The following is a 15,925-nucleotide window of genomic DNA, read 5'->3' as shown; positions in this document are numbered from 1 at the left end:
TTATCATGTTTCAATATATAGAATTCATACATTTATGATTAAATCGTTTAATAATGAAATATTATCTTCAAATCTTTTCAAAATCATGTACCCTTATCAATTTAGAAACCAACATTTAATTTAATCTTATTAAAAAGGATCTAATACTTCTACTTTTTATACATAATTTTATTTAATATAAAATCATGACACATGTTTTCCAATTATATCTCTATATTTGTTAACCAACTTTAATTCGTTGTTATCTTCACCAATATCCTTTAATTCCATTCTTTGTATAATCATTTTTACGGTATGTTATGATATCCAATTATGCATTTACTCTTCTCTCCAATTTTATGTACTTCATCTTATATTTTTACAGTTACTAGATATATGGATACCAACAATGGAAGAACCAAATCAAAAACATTGCCATGCCCACCACTGTCGAACATCACAAACGGTAAACTTTTAATTTAATATTATCATTAGATATTCAATAATAATAATTTATTGATTTTCTTTTTATGTAATATATATTCCCGTTAAATTTCATATTTAATGTATAATATATTTTCATTTCATCCACCTTTATCATACTTATTTTTTTTTTGAAGAAAATAACTTCTACATCCCCACTAATTGTCGAGTTATTCGAAATTGACCGAAATTACATTCAAACTCATCATCCCATAACGTCCTACGATTGAATTTGCAACCTACAACAATTTCATCAAGGTCGCCACTTTCGAAATTGACCGAAATTACATTCAAACTCATTATATTATTGTCTCACTGCTAGTCAAAACCATATTAAGACTATTAATTTTTCAAATTTAATAACTGTTATGATACTAATAAACGGTTATAAACGGTTCGTATACGTTGCCGACTTCAAATGTCCAAAAAACAAAAATACAACAACTTTCAAATGTAAAGACGCATCACAACTTTGGTAATAATTATCCTATTGTTATATTACTACTTATTATATTTTTTGTATTTAATTGATTATAAATTTAATTTCAATATATGTACTTTAATATTACATATACATATTCATATTTTCATTGTAATTTACAATACAGTTTTTTTTTTCAAGAAAATCGTATCTTCGTAACACCTGTTTCTCAAGTTACATGAGAAGTTACTGCATCACCTTCAACATCATCCTCTCATAACCGTATATGGCAAAATGTGCAACATTAATTTATTTCCTCAAGGTCGCCAATGTCACATATCACCGGTCAGGATAAGTTTTTCATAATGATTTTTTTTATTATGTTTACCTAAACAATTTAGATAATATAAAAACTTTAATACATTCAATATTTACTAACATAAGAAACTACCAATGAATAGTTGTAAACAGTTCAAGTACGTTGCCAATTTCAAATCACCAAACAATTCAAAATGCAACAAGTTTCAATTGGGCATGACCTATCTAAACTATGGTCATATATTTCAAATTATGTCATTATTAATTAATACATAATATTTTTTTTTTATTTTATCATATAATTACATTTGCTATATTTCACGTTATACCTTTTTCACATTTAAAAGTTACTTCACAATTATTACCAACACAGTCATTGATCTTATCTAATCATTATTTTTTCAAAAAAAAAATGTGTTACATTTCAAGAAAATAACACAACAAAAATGACAAGAGGGAAACGAAAACAGTTCAATACAAAGGATATTCCTTTTTTTGATTTGAATGATGATTTTGGGGAGAACTCAAGCAATACTACTATTCGTTCTCAACCTTCCTGCGGTTATACTGATAAGGTTGATTACCAAGGTATGTTATCATCTATTTTGTTAATACATCCACTTATAGATTTTTGCACTTAATTTTATTAATATTCATTGTCTTATTAATAATTTAAATTGTGTTTATTTTGCAGCACCAAGAAAAAAGAAACAAACATCTATGCCTTATAATTCAGTTGGTCAAAATGATGTAAGGATTAACACCCAGACTAAATGTAATGGCATAAGAAAAGGTACTGTTTCTTTCTATTTAAAATTTTAAATTTTGGATATCCAATGAAAATTATCCTTTCAATATGTTATCACCCTTTTCATATTACGCTTATAGTATATATTATGTGCTGAGTTTTTTTGTTTCTTTATAGATTATTTGGATTCTGGTGATGCAGTATACGTTTGCTCTGTATGTAAAGCTAGGGTTTGGAAGGGAGAAGCAATAAGAGGAAATGAAGATTTAAGGAAAACCTCTTATTCCATATGTTGTTACAATGGAAAAGTAGAATTACCAAACTTGATTCACCCACCTCAGTTATTGCTTGATTTATATAGCGGAGTTACTGAAAAAACTCAGAACTTTATAAAAAATATTCGTAGATATAATATAACGTTTGCATTTACATCTATCGCTGGTAAGACTGATCATACAATTAACTCTGGAGGTGGTCCGTATGTTTATCGAATGCATGGACAAAATTAGCATATTACAGGCAGCTTACTACTAGAGGAAGGCGAATTACCGAAATTTTGCCAGTTGTACATATACGATACAGATGACGAGGTTGACAATAAATTCAGTGCATACGAGTATGTGAATACATTCTATCATATAGTAGCATTAAATTCACACACACACACACACACACACACACACACACATATATATATATATATATATATATATATATATATATAGGGCTAGGTTATAATGTGGATGGACAACTATTGTGCGGACGTGTGGATAACGCTATTTTATGAAAATTACTAAGAGAATATGTTATTTAGTAATGTGAATACGTTCAATCTCACAGAACTATTGTTATTTTAATGGATTCTCACCAATTCTAATTCATTTTTGTTCTCATGCATCGTTTTTTATTTATTTTAATTCTTACAGAATACGACTCAATAAACATCCTGATAATATTCTGACAGAATGAGAATAATTAAAAAAGTGTATAATAACCTTATAGACGATTTAATTAGCGAAAATGCTTAATAATTACAATAATTATATAAGATTGAACGTATTCATATTATCTAAAAACATATTTTTTTTTGTCATTCTCACAGAATAGCATTATCCACACGTCCACACAATAGATGTCAATCCACATTCAAACCTAGCTCTCTCTCTCTCTCTCTCTCTCTTTCTCTCTCTCTCTCTCTCTATATATATATATATATATATACAGAGAGAGAGAGAGAGAGCTAGGTTCAAGTATTCTAAATAATTATTGTGTGGATGTAGGAATCATTGTGGACCAATCAAATAACATAAAAAATAAAAAATTAAATAAATAAATAAGGGTAATAAAGTAATTTGATAAATAACTTCCATAAATACTTCCTATAATTATGCTAGTTATTTTGACTTTGACCTAATTTCTTCTCATTCTTATATACGGCCGTTCACTACCTAAAAACCCTATTTCACCATAAAAAAACTTCCACTGACGACCACCACCTCGATTTACAGCAACTTCTCACCACTTCCACCGATCACCATCAACAACCTTCTTCGTACCCAAGATCATCATCACCATCGTTCATAATCTCGCCTGCAAATAAAAAAGAGGAAGAATGGTTGTTATTTTTGCACAATCGATGAACCACACAGCCGAGACCCATCATCAAGTGTCCCTAGTGGCCATCAGAACACCGGAATTTGTTCAACCCTCAGACTATGGAAGAATCGAGGAAGGTCGGAGCTGGGTTCCATCGACGACGATCCCATCGGCTTGATGACTTCTACTTCGCAAGGCAGCGGACAACGGCTTACCCAGTGACCACTTTCGTTCTTCATCGTCTGCTACTAACCGGTGGTAGAAAGCAACGACACAATGGAGCATACTTTTTGTTTGCAGTTCACCTGGATGGGACTTTGTTGGACAATTCGGGCTGCCACTTTTTTGCCTAATGAAAAACCCACCAGAAGTCTTCATAAAGGTATTGTTCTTCTTAGTTGCTTAAAATTTTGTCACATTTTGATTAACTAGGATTATACTTTAACCCAATGTAATTGTTAGTATAGTTAAATTAGGTGTGTCTATCGTTCTCTTAATTGTAAGAATTCTATTTTTTCAAGATTACTTTGTGATTCACGTTGAATGTTGTATCAAAATACCTAATGTGATTGTTAGTATATTATTTCTCTGTAACTATATCTCTATCACTCTTCTTTTGACTTTTTTTCACTACATCTACTCTCTTTCACTAAATGAATTGGTTGCTATTGTAACTCATTTTCAATTTCTCATATATTGTTATCTGATTAAAAAACTTCGTTATAAAAGTGTTATGATGAAGCCTGATCGGTTGAAAATCCTCTCTCCAATACATATTTAGGAGAACTTGAGGTAACATGAGTTTGTCTAATGGCTATTTTTGTTAATCCATCAGGTGATACTGCTCGGACATAATCCCAAGAGTGTTTTTAGGAGTCAAATAATGTTCAACAAATAAAGGATTTGAAGTGTATAGGATTCCATTCCCGTTGTCAAAGGGATAAAGACAGAGTGAATCAGAATTTTGTTGTTCATATTCAATTACAGTTGCCACCTTTCAAGACTTTCTTGGATCTTGTTGGGATTCATTTAACAGTGAAGGATTCAATTACATAGTGATGTGAAACAACCAGCATGATAATGAATTTGTATTCTTACAGAACGGACTTGTTATTCATTCATAATGAATTTTTTCTTCGGTTGGAATAGATTAACAACAATACTCCCTTAGAATGTATTAGTATTGACATCAATATTCTCTTAGAATGTATTAGTATTCTTTCTGAATGGATGTAATTTATGTTCATAATTGTATTCTTTAAGAATGAATGTAGTTACTGATTCTAAAGCATTAAAATTCGTTTCATATAAAATTTTTAGAAATTAAAAAATATTAATTTTGATAGTATATGTTTATATTATTCTGTTAGAATAGAATGAGCTTTTCAAGATTATATGAATACATTCTTTAGAATGTCAATTAAATATAACTATTATTAAGAAAAATCAAAACTTGAAAGTTTAGAGAATTAATTGTTCCCTAAAATATGAAATTTTCCTTTATTTAAAATTATGTTATTTGACTAAAATACCCTTATAATGAATTTTGATGGTATTTTTTTTAATTATCTTTAATTCAATAATATTTATTAATCAATTTCTTAAAATAACTAAAATGATTGGTCCACAATAGTTCCTACATCCACACAATAATTAGTTAGAATAGAGTAACCTAAGCCTATATATATATATATATATATATATATATATATATATATATATATATATATATATATATGGTTAAATATTTTATTCTGTCTCATAATATTTATATCCATGATTTTGTTTTCCTATTAATGTAGTTCAAAAAAAAGTCAACATCTCATAATTCAATGGGAAATCCTTTTTCACTGGAGTTCTTGATTGTTCATTAGCTAGTGGGTTTATTGGATTTTATAAATCCATTAGGTAAGCAATTTAGAATGGCATGTGATCGATTTGGATCGAATCCAACAGAGCGTATTAGGCTTAAATTAATTGGGACAAGAGAAAAGGATGATACATAGTATAATCTTCCTACCACAAGTGAGGTTGTTGCACTTATTGTAGGTGACACTCACGGTTCCGATTCATGAGATATTGTTTTGAAAACACAAAGTCGTGAAATTCAACGTATTAATGAGTTGCATCTGCAATATCTTTCACTTCAATATCCTTTATTGTTTCCTTATGCCGAAGATGGATTTCGATTGGATATATTACATCGTGGTGTTGAACAACCAAAATCCAAATGACGAATAACACTTACAATGCGAGAGGTTTTTGCTTATCGTATACAATAGAGAACTAATGAAATATCTTTGATATTACATTCCAGAAAACTCTTCCAACAATTTTTGGTTGATTCGTATACAATGGTTGAAAATGACCGACTTAATTATATTCGGTTTAACCAACCAACATTACGTGTCGCTCCTTATGGAGACCTTTCCGAGGTTGCTCAAGAAGGAACTGAAGATGCTTCTGCGATTGGGAACCGTATTATTATTCCGTCTTCTTTTACGGGTGACAGCCGTTACATGCAACATAACTACTTAGACGCAATGACTTTGGTTAAGTGGTTTGATTATCCTGATCTTTTTTTAACCATTACATGTAATCCTAAATGGCCAGAGGTAATTAGATTCGTTGAATCTAAAAATCTTAAACCCGAAGACAAGCCCGATATTTTGACAAGAATATTCAAAATAAAACTTGATTCACTAATCACTAGACTCAAGGAAGAATTTTTTTTGGGTGAAGTCGATGGACGTATAAATCTAAAATATCATTATTCATTTTATTTTATTTTGATTTTATAATATCATATGTTAACCAAGTAACATATTTGCATCATACAATTATATGTATGATCGAGTTTCAAAAAAGGGGTTGTCCACATTGTCACATATGCCTATTTTTAGAAAAAAAAGTCTAAACTTCCAAATCCCGAAGACAAATTGTGTTATATGTGCTGAATTACTTGAACCAGATTTGTATCAAATTGTTTCTGACAACATGATACATGGACCTTGCGGGAATGATTTTCCATTTATGCCATGTATGAAAAATGGCAAATGTTCTAAAGGATTTCCAAAAGACTTTACAAATGATACGTATATTGACGAAGATGGTTATCCAGTTTACCAAAGACGTGACAATGGAAACAATGTTGTGAAAAACCTAGTTTCTTTGGACAATAGGTATGAAAATTAAATTTTTATTTATATAAACATTTATTTCTTTATAAATGTTATCTTTTATAGGAAAGATTTGTTAAATGATCTTCATTTTCTTTATGCCATTTTGTTTCTTTTTTCAGATATGTTGTTCCAGATAATAAGATACTTTTGAAGCAATACCAAGCCCATATGAATCTTGAGTGGTGTAATAAGCTTGGATCGATAAAGTACCTTTTTAAGTATATTAACAAAGGTCCAGACAGGATCACTGCGTCTTTTTATGACGCTAAAAATAATAAAAAAACAACATAAAGAAAATAACGATCGTGATGAAATTGTTAAGTATTACATTTGTCCTTATATTTTTGCTTGTGAGGCATGTTGGAGACTTTTTAGGTATGCCATTCATTATAGAACACCACATGTTGAAAGGTTGTCGTTTCACCTACAAGACAAACACCGTGTTGTGTTTAAACCATCCCAACGTGTTACTAACGTTGTTTCTAAACCAATTATTATTGCTTCTAAATTTTTGGCCTGGATGGAATGTAATAGCTACGACGAAAAGGCAAGGGAGTTATCCTATGTTGAATTCCCAACTCAATATGTTTGGAATAAATCAGATAAAGAATTGACAAGAAGGAAAACGAAGACAAAGTCACTTGGTAGAATTAATCATGTGTCTCCCAAGTCTGGTGATGTTTATTACTTGCGCATTTTGCTCAACAAAGTAAAGGTCCTACTTGCTATGAAGATATTAGAACAGTTAACGGGACCGTTTATGAATCTTACAAAGATGTTTGCTACGTTCTTGGTCTATTAGGCGATGATAGAGAGTGCATATCTTCTATACAAGAAACACATCATTGGGCCACCGCTTATTTCTGTAGGTCTCTATTCGTTATGTTGATTACATCAGATAGTCTATCCCAGCCTCATCTTGTTTTTAAAGAGACATATAACTGTCTTTCTGATGATGTCGTTCACGTTCGTGAACAAGAAATAGGCGTGAAAGGTACATTTAAACAAAAAAAACGTTCCCACTTTAATTGATATTATAAATAAATTATTTCATTACTTTTAAGCTAAAACCGGAAACAATTTAGCACCTAACGTTGTCGTACATTGAGAAATCTTTATTGAGCTGTGGACTGAGTCTTAAGCAAACACCTAATATGTCATTACCTGATCACAAATATATTCAAGATTCTTACAATATATTAATTCAAGATGAGCTTAATTATGATCTGTTCTGAAACAACCCAAAAATACGACCCAAAAATTTCATTTTTCAATATGACCAAAGACCATAATCTGAGTGTCATATCATAAAAACCATACGTGACGTATCCCAAACATAATAAAAACAACACTGTGCGGAAACTGTATCATATCCATGTCATATAAAAATTAAAAGACTAAATCAACTCCCAGGATAAAAGCTGAAGCTGTGGTGTGTGCAATGCCATCATCCCGAGCTCTTCCCTCTGCTGGCGGAAGTACCTGAAACCAAAACTAAAACTGTAAGCACAAAGCTTAGTGAGCTCCCCCAAACTACCACATACCATACAATACACATAAGCACATACTGGGCCTTGCCCACTGCATCAGACCGAAGTCTGGAACTAGCTGCATCGGACCGAAGTCCGGAACTAACTGGGACCTTGTCCCCTGCATCGGACCAGAGTCCGGAACTGACTGCATCGGACCGAAGTCCGGTACTAACTGCATCGGACCAAAGTCCGGAACTAACTGCATCGGACCGAAGTCTGGAACTAACTGCATCGGACCGAAGTCCGGAACTGACTGATCATGGCATAGAATAAAGCATAACAACTATTATAAACACATAAACTGCATACTGCATCGGAACAGAGTCCGGAACACATAACACAAACATGCTTGAATCACAAAGACATCAAACACTATAGCTACTGCATCAGACCCAAAGTCCGGGACTACTGATAATTAGACGGGCCGGCATTGTGGCCGTAGACCCGTTCCTACTGAAGGGAAACCCACCTCGTGAACTGGCTGCTGAGTGAATAACTCTGAGGGCTAACTGCTGCTGCTCCGGTATCTCCCTGGCTGCAAGTCCATAAATACACTCAATCAAATACTAAACACTGCACTGGGTAAAAAAAATGACTCTTTTACCCTTGGTCAAAGTCAACTCTCAGACAAAGTCAACTCTCGGTCAAAGTCAACTCACAGTTGACCTGACTCGCCGAGTTGGGCCGCCAACTCGCCGAGTCCCTATTCTTACTCCTCGACCCTACTCGCTGCTACTCGTCGAGTATGGCATCGACTCGACGAATACTCATTCGATCCAAGAACTCAGACAATCTTCATCCGACTCGCCGAGTCATATGAACAACTCGACGAGTTGCTCTTGAGCTTAAGAAGATTGCCTTGGACTCGCCGAGTTGTATGAACAACTCGCCGAGTCCCTCCATTACTGAGTCTACCCACAAACTCGCTGAGTCCACTCCAGTACTCACTGGTCCCACTCGACACCGCTCAAAAGGAAGAAATCGGGGACTCGCGACTAGACTCGCCGAGTCACCGCCATGCAACTATTCTACACACAATTCTGTTCGAATCCAATGCATACAAATGATAGATCTGAGTCCAATAAGCTGATTTACCACGTAAAGTTTCCAACTTTACGTGTACGAACGCATGAACAAGGGAATAAAGGCTAAAAGATGCTTAAAATGGGGTAGATCTAGGGTTAATATGCAAAATAGCTCCATAAAGGCAATAGATCTGGGCTCTACAACTCCTAAATAAACAGATCTAAAGATATCTCGGCATAATAGGGCTTCTATATCAACATAAGGCTTGAGAAATGCATTAACTAGATCTAGAAAGGGTTTTAAAACATAAAAGGGAGGGAAACTGAAGAATACCTCAAAGAGCTCTTGCTTTCCCCTTGAATCTCTGCTCTACAATCCTTCTCCTTGCTCCTTTCTTCTTCTCCTTCTTCAAGCCTTCACAATAGCACACAAAAATCACTTAGAATCACTCAAGAACGAATTAGGGTTTTCTCACAGCTTTTGAGGGTGAAGGAGGCGAGATTGGGGGCTATAAGGTGGCTTAAATAGTGGGCAACCCGGGGATTTAGGGTTTCTCCCAGACGGACAGACTCGCCGAGTCCAGAATATGGACTCGCCGAGTCGCCAGCTAACACGTGCTCGAAATCCCGACCCTACTCGGCGAGTCAGGCTACGAACTCGCCGAGTCCCTCTTGCAAAACTTCAAAATAAATATCAAGAAATTATCATACCGGAGACGGGTCGTTACAATTCTCCCTCACTTATCTTAGACTTCGTCCTCGAAGTCTGCTACGGCTGAATCTGCAAATATCTCTGGGTAGTGCTCTCTCATCTCCTCCTCAGCCTCCCACGTCCACTCAGACCCCTTCCGGTGCTGCCACTGCACCTTCACTAACTGGATTACCTTGTTCCTCAAGGTCTTGGTCTTCCGGTCCAGAATCGCGACCGGCCTCTCAATATAATTTAGGCCGCTATCAACCTGAATATCCTCTAGGGGAACGACTGCTGACTCATCCACCAAACACTTCCTCAACTGAGACACATGGAAAGTGTTGTGGATCTGACTAAGCTCCTCAGGAAGATCTAACCGATAAGCAACCCGACCCACCCGGGCCAAAACCCTGAAAGGACCAATAAATCTGGGGCCCAACTTGCCCCTCTTCCGGAACCTGATGACACCCTTCCAAGGTGAGACCTTCAGAAGGACCATATCTCCCACCTGGAACTCCAAGTCCGAATGCCTCCTGTCGGCGTAGCTCTTCTGCCGACTCTGCGCAGTCTGCAGTCTACTACGGACCTGCTGGATCAACTCAGTCGTCTTGAGCACCACTTCTGTGCTCCCGATGACTCGCTGACCGACCTCGCCCCAACAAATCGGGGTCCTACACTTCCTCCCATGCAACATCTCAAAGGGAGGTCGATCAATGCTCGCATGATAACTGTTGTTATACGAAAATTACGCCAACGGAAGATACGTATCCCAACTGCCACCAAAATCAAGAACACATGCCCTAAGCATGTCCTCGAGAGTCTGAATCGTCCTCTCGCTCTGCCCGTCTGTCTGAGGGTGGAAAGCGGTGCTGAAATGGAGACGAGTACCCATCTCGTCGTGAAACCGCTTCCAGAATCTGGATGTGAAACGGACATCTCGGTCTGACACCACCGATACCGGCACTCCATGACGTGCCACAATCTCTCGCACATAGATATCGGCTAACTTCTTCGCCGATGTACTCTCCTGGATCGGGATAAAATGGGCACTCTTCGTCAACCGATCCACTACTACCCATATCGAATCCACCCCTCGTGCGGTCCTGGGGAGCTTGGTGACAAAATCCATGGTGATGTCCTCCCATTTCCATACGGGAATGTCTACCGGCTGCATCTTGCCGTGAAGCCTCTGGTGCTCCGCCATGACCTTCCGGCAGGTCAAGCATCTCTCAACATACCAGTCGACGTCCCGCTTCATGCAGGGCCACCAATAATCAGGTCGAAGATCTCGATACATCTTCGTCGCCCCTGGGTGGATAGAAAACCAAGACTTATGAGCCTCATCCATCAACACTTGCCGTACTCCACCCCAGTACGGTACCCACACTCTCCCGTGCAGCGTCAGCAATCCCCGACTATCATAATCAAACGAGGCTACTCGGCCCACGATCCTCTCACACTTCTGTCTCTCCTCCTTGAGGCCCTCCACCTGAGCCTCCTTGATCCGCTCCAACAACGGAGTGATCACTGTCATCCTCAAACACAGATCTCTGATAGGGGCCGCCGACACTTTGCGGCTTAGGGCGTCGGCCACCACGTTGGCCTTCCCTGGATGGTAAAGGATCTCACAATCGTAATCCTTTAGCACATCCAACCACCTCCTCTGCCTCATGTTCAAACTCGGCTGATCCATAAGGTACCTCAAACTCTTGTGATCCGTGTAAATAGTACAACGGACCCCATAGAGGTAATGCCTCCAAATCTTGAGGGCAAACACAACTGCCCCCAGCTCCAAATCATGGGTAGGATAATTAGCCTCGTGAGGCTTCAATTGTCTCGAGGCATAAGCTATCACATGGCCTCGCTGCATCAAAACTGCTCCCATACCTGTGATCGAGGCATCACAACAGACTACGAAGTCCTCTACTCCCTTTGGCAAGGTAAGGATCGGAGCCTCGCACAATCTCTGTCTGAGGGTCTCGAACGCTGATTGCTGCTCAGGACCCCAACGAAATACCACTGACTTCCTGGTCAGTCGGGTGAGCGGCACTGCTATCTTGGAGAAATCCTGAATAAATCTTCGATAATACCCTGCCAGCCCTAGGAAGCTCCGAATCTCAGATGGAGACTTCGGGATCTCCCACTGCATCACGGCCTCTATCTTGGCCGGATCTACCAAAATACCCTTTTGGTTGACAAGGTGACCAAGGAACTGCACCTCGCGCAACCAGAACTCACATTTGGAGAACTTTGCGAAAAGTCTCTCCCTCCTCAAAGCCTCCAGCACCTCCCGCAGGTGCTCCTCGTGCTGCTCCTGCGTCTTGGAATATACCAAGATATCATCTATGAACACTATCACTGACCGATCCAGCATCGGCCTACACACGCGGTTCATGAGATCCATGAACGCGGCTGGATCATTGGTGAGCCCAAATGGCATCACCACAAACTCATAATGACCATACCTGGTCCTGAAAGCAGTCTTCTGTACATCCTCATCTCTAACCCGCATCTGATGATAACCGGAGCGTAGGTCGATCTTGGAGAACCAAGACGCTCCCTGAAGCTGATCAAACAAATCATCTATCCTCGGAAGTGGGTAACGGTTCTTCACCGTTACCTTATTCAACTCCCGATAATCTATACACATACGATGCGACCCATCCTTCTTTCTCACAAACAGGATCGGCGCTCCCCAAGGCGAACTGCTCGGCCGAATGAAACCCTTGTCTAACAGCTCCTGCAGCTGTATAGACAACTCCTGCATCTCAGGGGGAGCTAGTCGATACGGTGCTTTGGCTATCGGAGCCGCACCAGAAATTAGGTCGATCTTGAACTCGACCTGTCTCTCAGGAGGTATCCCCGGCAAATCCTCGGGAAACACGTCCGGGTAGTCTCGAACAATGGGAACATCATCAACTGTCGTCTTACCCTTCTCCCGGGCATCCAAAACGTAAGCTACAAAACCGGCGCAACCCTGCTGAACATAGCGCCTCGCCCTTGCGGCGGAACAAAAGGTCGGTCCTCGCTGTGGCCTCTCGCCCTGAATCACTAACTCTCCCCCACTGGGAGTGCGAACCCTCACTAGCTGAAGCTCACAATCAATCAGCGCCCCATTGGGGCTTAGCCAATCCATGCCCACAATAACCTTATTCCCTCGCAGAGGAATAGGTACCAGATCCATTGAAAACTGCTCATCAAACAACTGAAGGGAACACCCTTTATGCACTCTGCCGACCCTCACGGTCCTATCAGCTGCTATCTCAACCTCTAATGGACAATCCAACTCCCCTGGAGCTCTACTAAATCTCTTGCTAAGCGCAAGCGATACAAATGATCAGGTAGCCCCCGAATCGAATAATACCATAGCAGAAATGCCGTTCACAGAGAACGACCCTAAATAAAACATACAATCATAAGCAATACTCAAACGATAATAATAATAAAGAGATGAAGGAAGATACATACCCGTCACCACATCAGGAGTCGCTCGCGCCTCCTCTGCTGTCATCTGAAACGCCCTGCTCTTCGCCACCGTCGTCTCGGCTCGGCCCTGCCGGCCATCTGTAATCCTCAAGGTATCAGGGGCAGGTGCAACCACCTTCCCTGCTGCAGCTAAACTCGGACACTGGGACTTTTTATGTCCCCTCTGATTGCACTGAAAGCAAATCAGATCTGATGCTGCGACGGCAGTAGCAGGGGCCGTGCAATCCCTACTCAAATGCCCAATCCGACCGCACTTGTAGCAGCCGGAACTCCCTGCCTTGCACGCTCCCTCGTGCAATCTCCCACACTTACCACATCGACCGTGGCTCTGCTGACTCCTAGATCTGTGATCCGAAACCTTGGGCTTTTTGCCCGAACCGCCTGTACCTGAAACCGCCTCCGGTTTCCTCTTCTTTTCCATCTCGAGATCAATCTCCCTCTCCCGAGCCCTAGCAATCATATCTTCCAGCGTTTTACAGCTGGACCGACTCACAAACTGGCGAATATCGCTCCGCAACATCTCATGATATCGGGCCTTCTTCATTTCCTCATCAGCTACGTACTGAGGAACGAGAAGAGCCCTCTCCCTGAACTTGGCGGTGATCTCCGCCACTGTCTTTGTAGTCTGGGTGAGGTCCTGAAACTCCCTAGCTAACTGCTGCACCTCAATGACCGGTGCAAACTCTGCCCTGAACCTGGTAGAAAAATCAGCCCAGGTCATGGCATCTAATGCTGCATCATCCCCAATGGCATGTCCGACCTCCTCCCACCAATCCCTGATCCTATCCTTCAGAAGACAGGACGCCAGTCTGACCTTGTCCCCCTCGGGACATCTGCTAGTGCGGAAAGCGTTGGCCACATCCGCCAACCATCTAGTACTCGCTATGGGGTCTCGCGCCCCATGATAGTCCGGAGCTCCACAAGCCCTGAACTCCCTGAAGGTAAGGGTGCGCGACCCCATCATAGCCGCCACCTCGGCACGGAAGGTGCCCAATCTCTCATCCATCAGCTCTAGAATCCCCTCCTTGATCGAACCGAAGATCACAGGAGTCTGCTCTAAAATGATACGAGTAATCTCTGAAGAAAGAAACTCTCTGGTCTGCTCATCCATGTGCTCGCTTCCCGAGCCTGATCCTGATCCCTCCCCGGCACCTCCACTGCCGGCTGCTGTCCTCGGACGCAAAACCACCATACTGAAACACATCAAAGCAATATCAGAAAACTGAAATATCTCAAGGGATCATTGATACTACTACTAGCTTCCTGGCCTTGTCTCAACCTTCCTTGATTCGAGTACGGATCCTCTGCTTTCAGTAGTACGGGCCCATACTACCTTCCACATCTATCCGTACTTTCCTCAAGAACCGCCTTGACCCCACCAAGTCACTTCTACTACTGCTAATCTCTGCTACTCTCATCCTAGGCTTGCCCTAGGGAAACCTCAGACTCAACTCAACTAGTCCTCAGCTGCTGAAGGTCTCCTTATAATGCTAATTAGCCACCACCTGAACACCATCACATGTGACGAGGATAAGATAATCCTTCAAGTAAAAGACCCGTCCCTATAACGGTTGGACTCAAACAAGAGCTGCGCAATAGGGCCAGTCCCAGCACTCTGGGATTATTCAACCCTGATCACATGTGGTGTGACGTGTTCACCTAATGGCTAACTCCCATCACTCAGAACTCCCACAAAGCACGAAGCAAGCAGCATTCGGATAAAGGGAACATACTCAGGCAAAACTATTCTCATAACGAGAAACTGTACTAGCATACAGTGCTGAGCTCATACTATCAGGCATAACCTAAACAGGCTATCCTACTGCTGTCTACTCAATACTAGCATGCAATACTCATAAAGCTGTAACACATAAAGCAGACACATAAGGCATCCTCCTAGATCCTTAGTCCTATACTAGCATGTTGTTCTACTGAAGCTGGAACAATTAATCATGATAATAAAACATGTATTGGTAATTTGGGAGTACTTACTTGAGCTCGGCTGATCGCATGCACCACACCCTTATCTTGTTTCTAAAAAAAAAATTCTTTCTTTCTAAGTACTTTCAAAATTCTTTTAGAAAACATTTTCTTTTTTAGAAAAATCTTTTTATTTCCCTTAGTTTGAGTTCAGATACACCCGGAAGTGCATCCGAATCCCTCAAACCAGGGCTCTGATACCAACTTGAAACAACCCAAAAATACGACCCAAAAATTTCATTTTTCAATATGACCAAAGACCATAATCTGAGTGTCATATCATAAAAACCATACGTGACGTATCCCAAACATAATAAAAACAACACTGTGCGGAAACTGTATCATATCCATGTCATATAAAAATCAAAAGACTAAATCAACTCCCAGGATAAAAGCTAAAGCTGTGGTGTGTGCGATGCCATCATCCCGAGCTCTTCCCTCTGCTGGCGGAAGTACCTGAAACCAAAACTAAAACTATAATCAC

Source organism: Lactuca serriola, chromosome 3 (genome assembly GCF_051521515.1).
Source record: "Lactuca serriola cultivar US96UC23 chromosome 3, Lser_US96UC23_V15, whole genome shotgun sequence".
NCBI lineage: Eukaryota > Viridiplantae > Streptophyta > Magnoliopsida > Asterales > Asteraceae > Lactuca > Lactuca serriola.
The sequence above is the reverse complement of the archived record's forward strand: the minus strand, read 5'-3'. Positions refer to the sequence as shown.